Here is a 14702-nt window from a genome sequence, read left to right on the forward strand (position 1 = left end):
GAACAAAACTTTCCAAGAAAGTAATTTAATGTCCAATGAATGCATGGGTTCAAAAGGAGGAGCTTGAAGAGCCCCCAGAACCAAATTCAAACTCCAAGGAGGAGAAATTGACTTAATGACAGGTTTTTTTCTAACCAAAGCTTGTACAAAACAATGAATATCAGGAAGATTAGCAATCTTTCTGTGAAAAAGAACAGAAAGAGCAGAGATTTGTCCTTTCAAAGAACTTGCGGATAAACCTTTATCTAAACCATCTGAAGAAACTGTAAAATTCTCGGAATTCTAAAAGAATGCCAAGAAAAATGATGAGAAAGACACCAAGAAATATAAGTCTTCCAGACTCTATAATATATCTCTCTAGATACAGATTTACGAGCCTGTAACATAGTATTAATCACAGAGTCAGAGAAACCTCTTTGACCAAGAATCAAGCGTTCAATCTCCATACCTTTAAATTAAGGATTTGAGATCCTGATGGAAAAAAGGACCTTGCGACAGAAGGTCTGGTCTTAGCGGAAGAGTCCACGGATGGCAAGAGGCCATCCGGACAAGATCCGCATACCAAAACCTGTGAGGCCATGCCAGAGCTACCAGCAGAACAAACGAGCATTCCTTCAGAATCTTGGAGATTACTCTTGGAAGAAGAACTAGAGGCGGAAAGATATAGGAAGGATGATACTTCCAAGGAAGTGATAATGCATCCACTGCTTCCGCCTGAGGATCCCGGGATCTGGACAGATACCTGGGAAGTTTCTTGTTTAGATGAGACGCCATCAGATCTATTTCTGGAAGCTCCCACATTTGAACAATCTGAAGAAATACCTCTGGGTGAAGAGACCATTCGCCCGGATGCAACGTTTGGCGACTGAGATAATCCGCTTCCCAATTGTCTATACCTGGGATATGAACCGCAGAGATTAGACAGGAGCTGGATTCCGCCCAAACCAGAATTCGAGATACTTCTTTCATAGCCAGAGGACTGTGAGTCCCTCCTTGATGATTGATGTATGCCACAGTTGTGACATTGTCTGTCTGAAAACAAATGAACGATTCTCTCTTCAGAAGAGGCCAAGACTGAAGAGCTCTGAAAATTGCACGGAGTTCCAAAATATTGATCGGTAATCTCACCTCCTGAGATTCCCAAACTACTTGTGCCATCAGAGATCCCCACACAGCTCCCCAACCTGTAAGACTTGCATCTGTTGAAATATATATATAAGAGTATATCGTCGATCTGAAAAGGGAGGTAAGAGATGAATCTCTACGACCGATAACAGAGAACCTATGAAATAGACCCCGTAGAAGGAGATCACTGCATTCAAAATAGGCAATACTCTCCTCACATCCCTCTGACATTCACTGCACGCTGAGAGGAAAACCGGGCTCCAACCTGCTGCGGAGCGCATATCAACGTAGAATCTAGCACAAACTTACTTCACCACCTCCATAGGAGGCAAAGTTTGTAAAACTGATTTGTAAGTGTGGTGAGGGGTGTATTTGTAGGCATTTTGAGGTTTGGGAAACTTTGCCCCTCCTGGTAGGAATGTATATCCCATACGTCACTAGCTCATGGACTCTTGCTAATTACATGAAAGAAATGTATATTACTGAGGGCGGCGACGGGAGGGGCGGGGCTTGGGCGGCACAGGAGGGATTGGGCGACGGGGGCGGGGCTTCGGCGGCAGCGGGTGCATGCTCAAGTGTTGTAACACACTGACAGTATAACACTGTGGAGATGGAGACAACTCAAGGCGCTAGTGCTTATGGGGGTTACACGGGGGTGCTGAGGCTAATTGGGGTTACAGGGGGGAGCCTGGGGCTGATGGTAGTTACGGGGGGCCCTGGGGCTGATGGTGGTTACAGGGGGGTGCTGAGGCTGATGGTAGTTACAGGGTGGCCCTGGGGGTGATGGTAGTTACAGGGGGGCCCTGGGGGTGATGGTGATTACAGGGGGGGTCCTGGGGCTGATGGTGGTTACAGGGGGGTCTGATGGGGTTTACACTGGGGTGATGACTCTGATGAGGCTGATTGGAGTTACAGGGGGGCCCTGGGACTGATGGTAGTTACAGGGGGTCCCTGGGGCTGATTGGAGTTACAGGGGGGGTCCTGGGGCTGATTGGAGTTACAGGGGGGGGGGCCCTGGGGCTGATGGTAGTTACAGGGGGATGCTGAGGCTGTAAGCCTCATCAGCCCCCCATGTAACCACATCAGCCCCAGGGCCCCCCTTGTAGCCACTATCATCCCCAGGGCCCCCCCTGTATCCATCAGCCTCAGCACCCCCACCCTGTAACTCCCATTAACCCCAGGGTCTCCCTTATAACCCCAATCAGCCTCAGTACCCCCACCCTGTAACCCCCATTAGCCCCAGGGTCCTACTTGTAACCCCAATCAGCCTCAGCACCCCCCGTAACACCAGTCAGCCACAGCACCCCCCCTGTAGAATTTTTATTGTTTAAAAAGATAGATAATCCCTTTATTACCCATTCCCCAGTTTTGCATAACTAACACAGTTATATTAATATACTTTTAACCTCTGTGAATAACTTGTATATAAGTATCTGCAGACTGTCCCTTTATCTCAGTTATTTTAACAGACTTGCATTTTAGTCAATCAGTGCCCTCTCATATGTAACTCCACGGGCGTGAGCGCAATGTTATCTATATGGCACACATGAACTAACGCCTTCTAGCTGTGAAAACTGTCAAATGCATCCAGAGAAGAGGTGGCCTTCAAGGCCTTAGAAATTAGCATATGAGCCTATCTAGGTTTAGCTTTCAACAAAGGACACTAACAGAACAAAGCAAATTTGATGATAAATGTAAATTGGAAAAGTTGTTTAAAGTGACATGCCCTATCTGAATCATGAAAGTTTAATTTTGACTAGATTGTCCCTTTAAATAAGAAATGGTGAGCGGAGGGGGGAGTGGGCCTCTTTGCCATAAAAATGCCCAGGCCTCTTTTTGGTCCCAGTCCAGCCCTGCCACATGGCTCAGGTGCAAGAATCCAAAAAGGCCCCCTCAAACAAAATGTGAATTTGACACATAATTTCCGCCCCCCCCCCCCAACATTTAACACAGTAAAAAACATTTTTGGCAATCATGACACACATATATGCGCGCGCGCACGTACGTACAATGACCCCCACACACAATGAGCCACCCCACACATACAATGACCCACTCACATATATACACACACACACACAATGACCCACATATACATCTGCATATACATATGCGCGCACGCATGCACACACACATACATATTAGAACAACCAGCATCAGAGTAGAACAGATTACTATTAATTTGAAATGAGATGCTAAATAATGTATCAGTATTAGCTCGCTCCTTTATGCAGTCTGTATAACAGTCCTCAGTAAATAGCGGTCCCTCACACTCAGCCGGCAAAACTTAATTTCCAGATACATTACAGGTCTATATATTAGCAAATGAGATATGAGACATGTGAACTATTTTTTGTTAAAGGGTCATGACAGATTCAGAAAGATGTGTCAGATACATTACGGTTGTGCTTCAGTTCAGCACTGCCACTAGCCACCTGCCCCTCAGCTCTGCGACTACCGTGCTGCACTCACTTTTTACATGTACAGTCAGGAGCCCATGTGTGGGGAGATATTCTGGCTGACCTGCGCCAGACAGTAGAAGGCCAGAAGCCTGCTACTCATATCTCGTGACAACCACGAGATATGAGTAGCAGGCAAGCGGAAACCAAAAAATGTTTGTGCTGGAGGTGGGCCACCCACTGAGGGGGGACCTCCGGGGCCCGTTTACAAATTAAACTGAAATGTTTTCACTACAATTTTACTTGCTTTTATCTATATTTTAGTATATATTACTTTTCTGTTAGTTAAAAATAAGTGTATTGTGAATTTTGAGCAAACTTGTTTAAAATGCTTAGAAAATTTCACAAGTCTTGTGAGAGAGCTTCAGACATCCCCTGGTCTATAATTATGGCACACTAGCAAACTGAAATGCATCAGACCGTCATCTGCCTGGTTGAATCTTCCCTTCTATTGATTGAGCAAGGAGGAGCTCATTACCTACAGCCGGGCATTTGTCATGACGTACCAGGACAGGATCGAGGCAGGTAGATTCTCCCGGGCTACCGAACTAGCCGAAACCTAGTATTGCTACACTTTATTATATGGATGTGATCAACATCAGTGTTCCTTTCTAAAAGAAAGATTGCCATTGATTTTGAGTATCAAAAAGAACTGACAAGTGGACAGACGATCTGTATCCCGTGTTGAACTAATCAGGTCACGGGAGAGGTCGCAGACACGCACACAAAAGGCACGGTAAGTCTAGCGGTATGAGATCTGCACTGATATTTTAATTCTCATTACATTGTGTTGTACTTTGATCATCCTTTAAAGTTAAAAACTGCCTTTTAAGATCCGTTTTGTTTCTGGGCCTGTCTGCTCATATAACCGAGTGTGGGTATGGTATGGTTCAGCCCAGGGAACTGCCCTGTCCCTCCTACTTTCTGAAACGGTCAGTTTGCAATGGAGAAAATACAAAGTGCAATGTAATTTTATACAAAGTATGATCCTAAGTTATTAAAGTAACAGAAACATTCAAAGCATAATCAGAATGTGTAAAATCACTGCTAGATCAAAATTTAAATGTATTAAATTACAAAAGAGAAAGTGCAAAGTTTAAATGCAATAATACTACCCAATCTGAAATGTATAGTAACAAAATATAATGCACAAAGTGTAACAAATCTCTCATATCATGTCCTGTCTCTGCTTCACATACATAAATGAGAGAGATCACATTGTGCTGGAGAGTTCCGCCCTTTTTCTTTTGAAAATTCAGTGAGCCTTCAGTTCAGCCTTTATGAAGTATGAACTACAATTTCTCTCAATGCTGAAAAATCTTTGAATAGCAGTGCCTCTTATCTGCTCTGCTGCACAAGATACTTCTTGTTACAAAAATGGACATCTGTTGCAGTGGTGTTGTGATGCCTGGCATATAAAGGGGCATACAATTTAGTTTAAACTGCTGTAAATTGTGTCTTTTTGTGAGAACCAAAGTTTTTTTACACAGGTGTTTTATTGGGTTTGTGAGTGCGCGTCTGAGTGTGTCTGTTGCTGTGGGTGTTTGTGCATGTATGAGTGTTTCTGTGTGTGTACGTTACTTCTTTTTAAACATTTTTAAGTTTGACTACACATTTAAGTCACAGCTCAAAGGGGGAGGAGGGCAGCAATCAATGGTTCAGTAAAAATTTCTAGTGGCGGTCCTGCTAAAGAGACTGCTGCTCAGATTGCTTTTTCATACACTTTGCTGCTCAGAAAACATAATTTATGTAAGAACTTACCTGATAAATTCATTTCTTTCATATTAGCAAGAGTCCATGAGCTAGTGACATATGGGATATACATTCCTACCAGGAGGGGCAAAGTTTCCCAAACCTTAAAATGCCTATAAATACACCCCTCACCACACCCACAATTCAGTTTAACGAATAGCCAAGAAGTGGGGTGATAAGAAAGGAGCGAAAGCATCAAAAATAAGCATCTTGCTAATATGAAAGAAAGGAATTTATCAGGTAAGTTCTTACATAAATTATGTTTTCTTTCATGTAATTAGCAAGAGTCCATGAGCTAGTGACGTATGGGATAGCAGATACCTAAGATGTGGAACTTCCACGCAAGAGTCACTAGAGAGGGAGGGATAAAATAAAGACAGCCAATTCCGCTGAAAAATTAATCCACTACCCAAATCGAAAGTTTAAATTTTTATAATGAAAACAACTGAAATTATAAGCAGAAGAATCAAAACTGAAACAGCTGCCCGAAGTACTATTCTACCAAAAACTGCTTCTGAAGAAGAGAAAACATCAAAATGGTAGAATTTAGTAAAAGTATGCAAAGAAGACCAAGTTATTGCTTTGCAAATCTGATCAACAGAAGCTTCATTCTTAAAAGTCCAGGAAGTAGAAACTGACCTAGTAGAATGAGCCGTAATCCTCTGAGGCGGGGATTAACCCTACTCCAAATAAGCATGATGAATCAAAAGCTTTAACCAAGATGCCAAAGAAATGGCAGAAGCCTTCTGACCTTTTCTAAAACCAGAAAAGATAACAAAATAGACTAGAAGTCTGTCTGAAATCTGAGTAGCTTCAACATAATATTTCAAAACTGTTACCACATCCAAAAAATGTAAGAATCTTACCAAAGAATTCTTAGGATTAGGACACAAGGAAGGGACAATAATTCCTCTACTAATGTTGTTAGAATTCACAACTTTAGGTAAAAATTGAAATGAGGACAGCAAAAACCACCTTATCCTGATGAAAAATCAGAAAAAGGAGATTCACAAGAAAGAACAGATAATTCAAAAACTATTCTAGCTGAAGAGATTTCTAAAAAGAACAATACTTTCCATGAAAGTAATTAATGTCCAAAGAAAGCATATGCTCAAACAGAAGAGCCTGAAAAGCCTTCAGAACCAAATTAAGACTCCAAGAAGGAGAAATTTGCTTAATGACAGGCTTGATACGAACCAAAGCCTGAACAAAACAATGAATATCAGAAAGATTTAGCAATTCTTACTGTGAAACAGCACAGGAAAAGCAGAGATTTGTCCTTTCAAGGAACATGCAGACAAAACCTTATGAAGAAACTATGAAAACCTAGGAATTCTAAAATAATGCCAAGAGAATTGATAAGAAGAGCATCATGAGATGTAAATCTTCCAAATTCGATAATAAATCCTACTAGACACAGATTTACGAGCCTGCAACATAGTATTAATCACTGAGTCAGAGAAACTTCTATGACTAAGTACTAAGCGTTAAATTTTCATACCATCAAATTAATAATTTGAATTCCTGATGAAAAAAACGAATGTTAAGATATAAGGTCTGGCCTTAATGGAAGTAGCCAAGATCGGCAACTGGACATCCGAAAAAGAACCATATACCAAAACCTGTGTGGCACTGCTGGAGCCACCAGCCACACCAAAGATTGCTCTCTGATGATTTTGAAAATCACTCTTAAAAGAAGAACCAGAGATGAAAAAATATAGGCAGATTGATAATTCCAAGGAAGTGTCAATGCATACACTACTTCCGCCTGAGGATCCCCGGACCTAAATAGGCCCCTGGGAAGTTCCTTGTTTAGATGAGATGCCATCAGATCTATTTCTGGAAGCCCTCACATCTGAAAAATTGAAAAACATATCTGGGTAAAGAGACCATTCTCCCGGATGTAAAGCTTGATTAACAGAGATAATTCGCTTCCCAATTGTCTATACCTGGAAAAAAAGACCACAGAAATTAGATAGGAGCTGGATTTAGCCCAAGCAAATATCTGAGATACTTCTGTCACAGCCTAAGGACTGATAGTCCCACCCTGATGATTGACATACGCCACAGTTGTGACATTGTCTTTCTGAAAAAACAATAAACGTCTCTTCTTCAAAAAGAAACCAACTAAAGAACTCTGAGAATGCACAGAGTTCCAAAATATCAAATGGTAATCTCGCCTCCTGAGATTTCCAAACCCCTTGTGCTGACAGAGATCCTCAGACAGCCTCCCAACCTAAAAGACTTGCATCTGTAGAGATCATGGTCCAGGTTGAAAGAACCGAAGAGACCTGTAGAACTAAATGATGGTGATCTTAACCACTGAATCAAAGATAGTTAAACATTAGGATTCAAAGATATAAAAAGCGATATCCTAGAATCCCTGCACCATTATTCTGCATAAAAAAACTGGAAAGGTTTCCTATGAAATGAGCAAAGGGAATCAAATCCAATGCTGCAGCCATGAAACCTAAAACTTCCATGCATATATAGCAACTTGAAGGAAATAATAGAGACTGAAGGTTCCGACAAACGGAACCCAATAAACTTGTCACTTGTCTGTTAGAGACAAAAACATTGACACAATCTATCTGGAAACCTTAAAAAAAGTGACCCTTGTGTGAGGAATCAAGGAGCTTTTTGATAAAAAGATCCTCTAACCATGTCTTGAAGAAACAACAAAGTTGAATCGTATGAGATTCCGCAGAACGAAAAGACTGAGCCAGTACCACGATACCGTCCAAATAAGGAACACTGAGAACCTTGAAAAGATTCTTAGAGCTGTCGCTAGACCAGAAGGAAAAGCAACAAATTGGTAATGCTTGTCAAAAAAAGAGAATCTCAGAAAATAAAAATAATCTGAATGAAAACAGAAAATGAAGATATGCATCTATTGTATCTATTGTAAACAAATAATGCCATCACTGACCAAAAAGGCAGAATAGACCATATAAACACCATTCTAAAAGATGGTACACTTATATGACAATTCAAAAAGATTTTCTATCTTTGGAACAATGAATAGTCTTGAATAAAACCCCAAAACCCAGTTCCTAAAATGAAACTGGAATAAATACCCCAGGAAACTCCAGGTCTGAGCAGCGCTTGAGCCCCAACGGGTGACCAGCCGCACTTCACCAGTACCCAAAACATATAGGTCTGAAACACACTTCAGGAAAGTGTTAGTCTTACTGGAATAGCTGGAATATGATAGAGAAAAAAGACTTCTCACAGACGGTTTTACTCTGAATCCTATTCTGTACCCAAAGTCTAAGAAGTTTGGACCGAATAGAACCAAACAAATTTAAAAAAATCTTAACCTGCCCCTTACCAGCCAAGCTGGAATAAGAACCGCACCTACAAGCAAATTTGGGTAGCTGACTTTGAACTTTAAAAAGGCTTAATTGAATGAAGAAAAAAAACTTCCAATTATAAACATGTTACTTGGGGAAGAATTCAGGATTCCGTTCCTTAGTAAGAACAGAAAACTAATATAAGCTTAAAGTTTTAGTCTTAGAACTCAATCTTGAAGCCCAGAGTAACAGTTAAAGAATTGAATCCAATTATGAACCAAATAATTGATTATCTTGGAAAAAAAGAAATATGGACTTTAGAAATCAAATTAGCATTCCAAGATTGAAATCACAAAGTTCTTCTAGCTAAAATAGCTAAAGGCATAGATTAAACCTCATTTGCGAAAATATTTAATAAAATGACAACACAAATGAAATTATTAGCATGTTAATCAAGTTAAAGGACCAGTCAACACACTGGACTTGCACAATCAACAAATTCAAGATAACTAGACAATGCAATAGCACTTAGTCTGAACTTCAAATGAGTAGTAGATTTTGTCCTTTTAACAATGCTAAACAAATCATAATCCGATACTTGATCTTAAAGTATCCAACCAGAAAGATGAAGCAATTGCAACATCAGCCAAATAAATTACAGGTCTAAGAAAAGTACCTGAAAATAATTTTCCTTAAATAAGATACAACCATCTGAAGGAAAAAAATAAATACTATTTGCTATAGGAATAGTAGTATGTTAGCAAGAGTAGAGATAGTCCCATTAACTTGGAGGATCTTCCTCAAAACTGAAAACTAACTGCCGGCAAAGGATACAGTTAAAAACCTTAAAGAAGCAATAAAAGAAATTCCCAGCCTATTCCATTCCCTAGTATCAGGAACTGGAAAAAAACTTCTGAAGAAACCAGAGAAGGAAAATAAGCAGAATTTAAATGTTAGCTAGTCTTATTCAAAAAGAACTAATTACTTCAATATCCAAAATAATCAACACCTTTTCAACAAAAAAAGAATGTACTCTATTTAAAAAATAAAATAGTAGATTTGTTAGTGTCAATATCTGATGAAGAATATTCTGAATGAGAAAAATACACCATCAGAGAAGGATAATTCAGTATGTTGTTGGTCATTTGAAACTTCATCAACTAAATGAGAAGTTTAAAAAAGACCTAAAAATTTTATTAGAAGGCGGGATGGCAGACAAAGCCTTATACTAGAATCAGAAAAATATTCTTATAAATTCCTAAATATATCTTGTACATAAGATGTAAAAGAACAGCAATAGATAATGCATAAATACTAATGGACTCTGCATGTAAAAGTTTAACATAAAAACTTATTTCAAACCATAGCTAAATATAAACATTCATAACATTAAAATAAATGAACTTAACTTTGGTAGGACTGATATCAGTCATCAGGAATCCCTCAGTATCTTCTGATTCAGGAACAGTTTTTAAAGTATCTTGCAATATGTAATAGAAAAAAACAACATATAAAGCAAAATTATCAAATTCCTTAAATGACAGTTTCAGGAATGGGAAAAAATGCAAAACAAACAAGCTTCTAGCAACCAGAAGCAACAAAAAAGTGAGACTGAAATAATGTGAAAGAAATGGTGCCAAGTATGACGCCCACATTTTTTGGCACCAAGGAAGATGCCCACATTATTTGGTGCCAAGTATAACGCCCATATTTTTTGGCGCCAAAAATGACGCCCACATTTTCTGGCGCAAAAAAAGTCTGTAACACACATGCATCAAAAAATGACTCAACCATGTGTAAACTGTGTAAAATGATGACATTTTGCTCCAAAAAAGTTTGCGCCAAGAATAACGCAATAAATTGAAGCATTTTCTGCCCCCGAAAGCCTAACAGCCCGCAAGGAAAAAAGTCAATTTGAAAATTTTTGAAGGTAAGAAAAAATATTTATTCATATGCATTTCCCAAAATAATGAAACTGACAGTCTGAAATAAGGAATACTGATTAACCTGAATCATGGCAAATATAAGTTTAAAAACATAATTTATGTAAGAACTTACCTGATAAATTCATTTCTTTCATATTAACAAGAGTCCATGAGCTAGTGACGTATGGGATATACATTCCTACCAGGAGGGGCAAAGTTTCCCAAACCTTAAAATGCCTACAAATACACCCCTCACCACACCCACAAATCAGTTTAACGAATAGCCAAGAAGTGGGGTGATAAGAAAAAAGTGCGAAGCATATAAAATAAGGAATTGGAATAATTGTACTTTATACAAAAAAATCATAACCACCACAAAAAAGGGTGGGCCTCATGGACTCTTGTTAATATGAAAGAAATGAATTTATCAGGTAAGTTCTTACATAAATTATGTTTTCTTTCATGTAATTAACAAGAGTCCATGAGCTAGTGACGTATGGGATAATGAATACCCAAGATGTGGATCTTTCCACACAAGAGTCACTAGAGAGGGAGGGATAAAATAAAGACAGCCAATTCCTGCTGAAAATAATCCACACCCAAAATAAAGTTTAATGAAAAACATAAGCAGAAGATTCAAACCGAAACCACTGCCTGAAGTACCTTTCTACCAAAAACTGCTTCAGAAGAAGAGAATACATCAAAATGGTAGAATTTAGTAAAAGTATGCAAAGAGGACCAAGTCGCTGCTTTGCAAATCTGATCAACTGAAGCTTCATTCCTAAACGCCCAGGAAGTAGAAACTGACCTAGTAGAATGAGCTGTAATCCTCTGAGGCGGAGTCTTACCCGATTTAATATAGGCAAGATGAATTAAAGATTTCAACCAGGATGCCAAAGAAATGGCAGAAGCTTTCTGGCCTTTTCTAGAACCAGAAAAGATGACAAATAGACTAGAAGTCTTTCGGAAAGATTTAGTAGCTTCAACATAATATTTCAAAGCTCTAACAACATCCAAAGAATGTAACGATTTCTCCTTAGAATTCTTAGGATTAGGACATAATGAAGGAACCACGATTTCTCTACTAATGTTGTTGGAATTCACAACCTTAGGTAAAAATTCAAAAGAAGTTCGCAACACCGCCTTATCCTGATGAAAAATCAGAAAAGGAGACTCACAAGAAAGAGCAGATAATTCAGAAACTCTTCTGGCAGAAGAGATGGCCAAAAGGAACAAAACTTTCCAAGAAAGCAATTTAATGTCCAATGAATGCATAGGTTCAAACGGAGGAGCTTGAAGAGCTCCCAGAACCAAATTCAAACTCCATGGAGGAGAAATTGATTTAATGACAGGTTTTATACGAACCAAAGCTTGTACAAAACAATGAATATCAGGAAGAATAGCAATCTTTCTGTGAAAAAGAACAGAAAGAGCAGAGATTTGTCCTTTCAAGGAACTTGCGGACAAATCCTTATCTAAACCATCCTGAAGAAATTGTAATATTCTCGGAATTCTAAAAGAATACCAAGAAAAATGATGAGTAAGACACCAAGAAATATAAGTCTTCCAGACTCTATAATATATCTCTCTAGATACAGATTTACGAGCCTGTAACATAGTATCAATCACAGAGTCAGAGAAACCTCTTTGACTAAGAATCAAGCGTTCAATCTCCATACCTTTAAATTTAAGGATTTCAGATCCGGATGGAAAAAAGGACCTTGCGACAGAAGGTCTGGTCTTAACGGAAGAGTCCATGGTTGGCAAGATGCCATCCGGACAAGATCCGCATACCAAAACCTGTGAGGCCATGCCGGAGCTATTAGCAGAACAAACGAGCATTCCCTCAGAATCTTGGAGATTACTCTTGGAAGAAGAACTAGAGGCGGAAAGATATAGGCAGGATGATACTTCCAAGGAAGTGATAATGCAGCCACTGCCTCCGCCTGAGGATCCCGGGATCTGGACAGATACCTGGGAAGTTTCTTGTTTAGATGAGAGGCCATCAGATCTATCTCTGGAAGCCCCCACATTTGGACAATCTGAAGAAATACCTCTGGGTGAAGAGACCATTCGCCCGGATGCAACGTTTGGCGACTGAGATAATCCGCTTCCCAATTGTCTACACCTGGGATATGAACCGCAGAGATTAGACAGGAGCTGGATTCCGCCCAAACCAAAATTCGAGATACTTCTTTCATAGCCAGAGGACTGTGAGTCCCTCCTTGATGATTGATGTATGCCACAGTTGTGACATTGTCTGTCTGAAAACAAATGAACGATTCTCTCTTCAGAAGAGGCCAAAACTGAAGAGCTCTGAAAATTGCACGGAGTTCCAAAATATTGATCGGTAATCTCACCTCCTGAGATTCCCAAACTCCCTGTGCCGTCAGAGATCCCCACACAGCTCCCCAACCTGTGAGACTTGCATCTGTTGAAATTACAGTCCAGGTCGGAAGAACAAAAGAAGCCCCCTGAATTAAACGATGGTGATCTGTCCACCACATTAGAGAGTGTCGAACAATCGGTTTTAAAGATATTAATTGAGATATCTTCGTGTAATCCCTGCACCATTGGTTCAGCATACAGAGCTGAAGAGGTCGCATGTGAAAACGAGCAAAGGGGATCGCGTCCGATGCAGCAGTCATAAGACCTAGAATTTCCATGCATAAGGCTACCGAAGGGAATGATTGTGACTGAAGGTTTCGACAAGCTGTAATCAATTTTAGACGTCTCTTGTCTGTCAAAGACAGAGTCATGGACACTGAATCTATCTGGAAACCCAGAAAGGTTACCCTTGTTTGAGGAATCAAAGAACTTTTTGGTAAATTGATCCTCCAACCATGATCTTGAAGAAACAACACAAGTCGATTCGTATGAGACTCTGCTAAATGTAAAGACTGAGCAAGTACCAAGATATCGTCCAAATAAGGAAATACCACAATACCCTGTTCTCTGATTACAGACAGAAGGGCACCGAGAATCTTTGTGAAAATTCTTGGAGCTGTAGCAAGGCCAAACGGTAGAGCCACAAATTGGTAATGCTTGTCTATAAAAGAGAATCTCAGGAACTGAAAATGATCTGGATGAATCGGAATATGCAGATATGCATCCTGTAAATCTATTGTGGACATATAATTCCCTTGCTGAACAAAAGGCAATATAGTCCTTACAGTTACCATCTTGAACGTTGGTATCCTTACATAACGATTCAATAATTTTAGATCCAGAACTGGTCTGAAGGAATTCTCCTTCTTTGGTACAATGAAGAGATTTGAATAAAACCCCATCCCCTGTTCCGGAACTGGAACTGGCATAATTACTCCAGCCAACTCTAGATCTGAAACACAATTCAGAAATGCTTGAGCTTTCACTGGATTTACTGGGACACGGGAAAGAAAAAATCTCTTTGCAGGAGGTCTCATCTTGAAACCAATTCTGTACCCTTCTGAAACAATGCTCTGAATCCAAAGATTGTGAACAGAATTGATCCAAATTTCTTTGAAAAAACGTAACCTGCCCCCTACCAGCTGAACTGGAATGAGGGCCGTACCTTCATGTGAACTTAGAAGCAGGCTTTGCGTTTCTAGCAGGCTTGGATTTATTCCAGACTGGAGATGGTTTCCAAACTGAAACTGCTCCTGAGGACGAAGGATCAGGCTTTTGTTCTTTGTTGAAACGAAAGGAACGAAAACGATTGTTAGCCCTGTTTTTACCTTTAGATTTTTTATCCTGTGGTAAAAAAGTTCCTTTCCCACCAGTAACAGTTGAAATAATAGAATCCAACTGAGAACCAAATAATTTGTTTCCCTGGAAAGAAATGGAAAGTAGAGTTGATTTAGAAGCCATATCAGCATTCCAAGTCTTAAGCCATAAAGCTCTTCTGGCTAAGATAGCTAGAGACATAAACCTAACATCAACTCTAATAATATCAAAAATGGCATCACAGATAAAATTATTAGCATGCTGAAGAAGAATAATAATATCATGAGAATCACGATTTGCTACTTGTTGCGCTAGGGTTTCCAACCAAAAAGTTGAAGCTGCAGCAACATCAGCCAATGATATAGCAGGTCTAAGAAGATTACCTGAACACAGATAAGCTTTTCTTAGAAAGGATTCAATTTTTCTATCTAAAGGATCCTTAA

Source organism: Bombina bombina, chromosome 6, assembly GCF_027579735.1.
Source record: "Bombina bombina isolate aBomBom1 chromosome 6, aBomBom1.pri, whole genome shotgun sequence".
NCBI classification, from domain to species: Eukaryota; Metazoa; Chordata; class Amphibia; order Anura; family Bombinatoridae; genus Bombina; species Bombina bombina.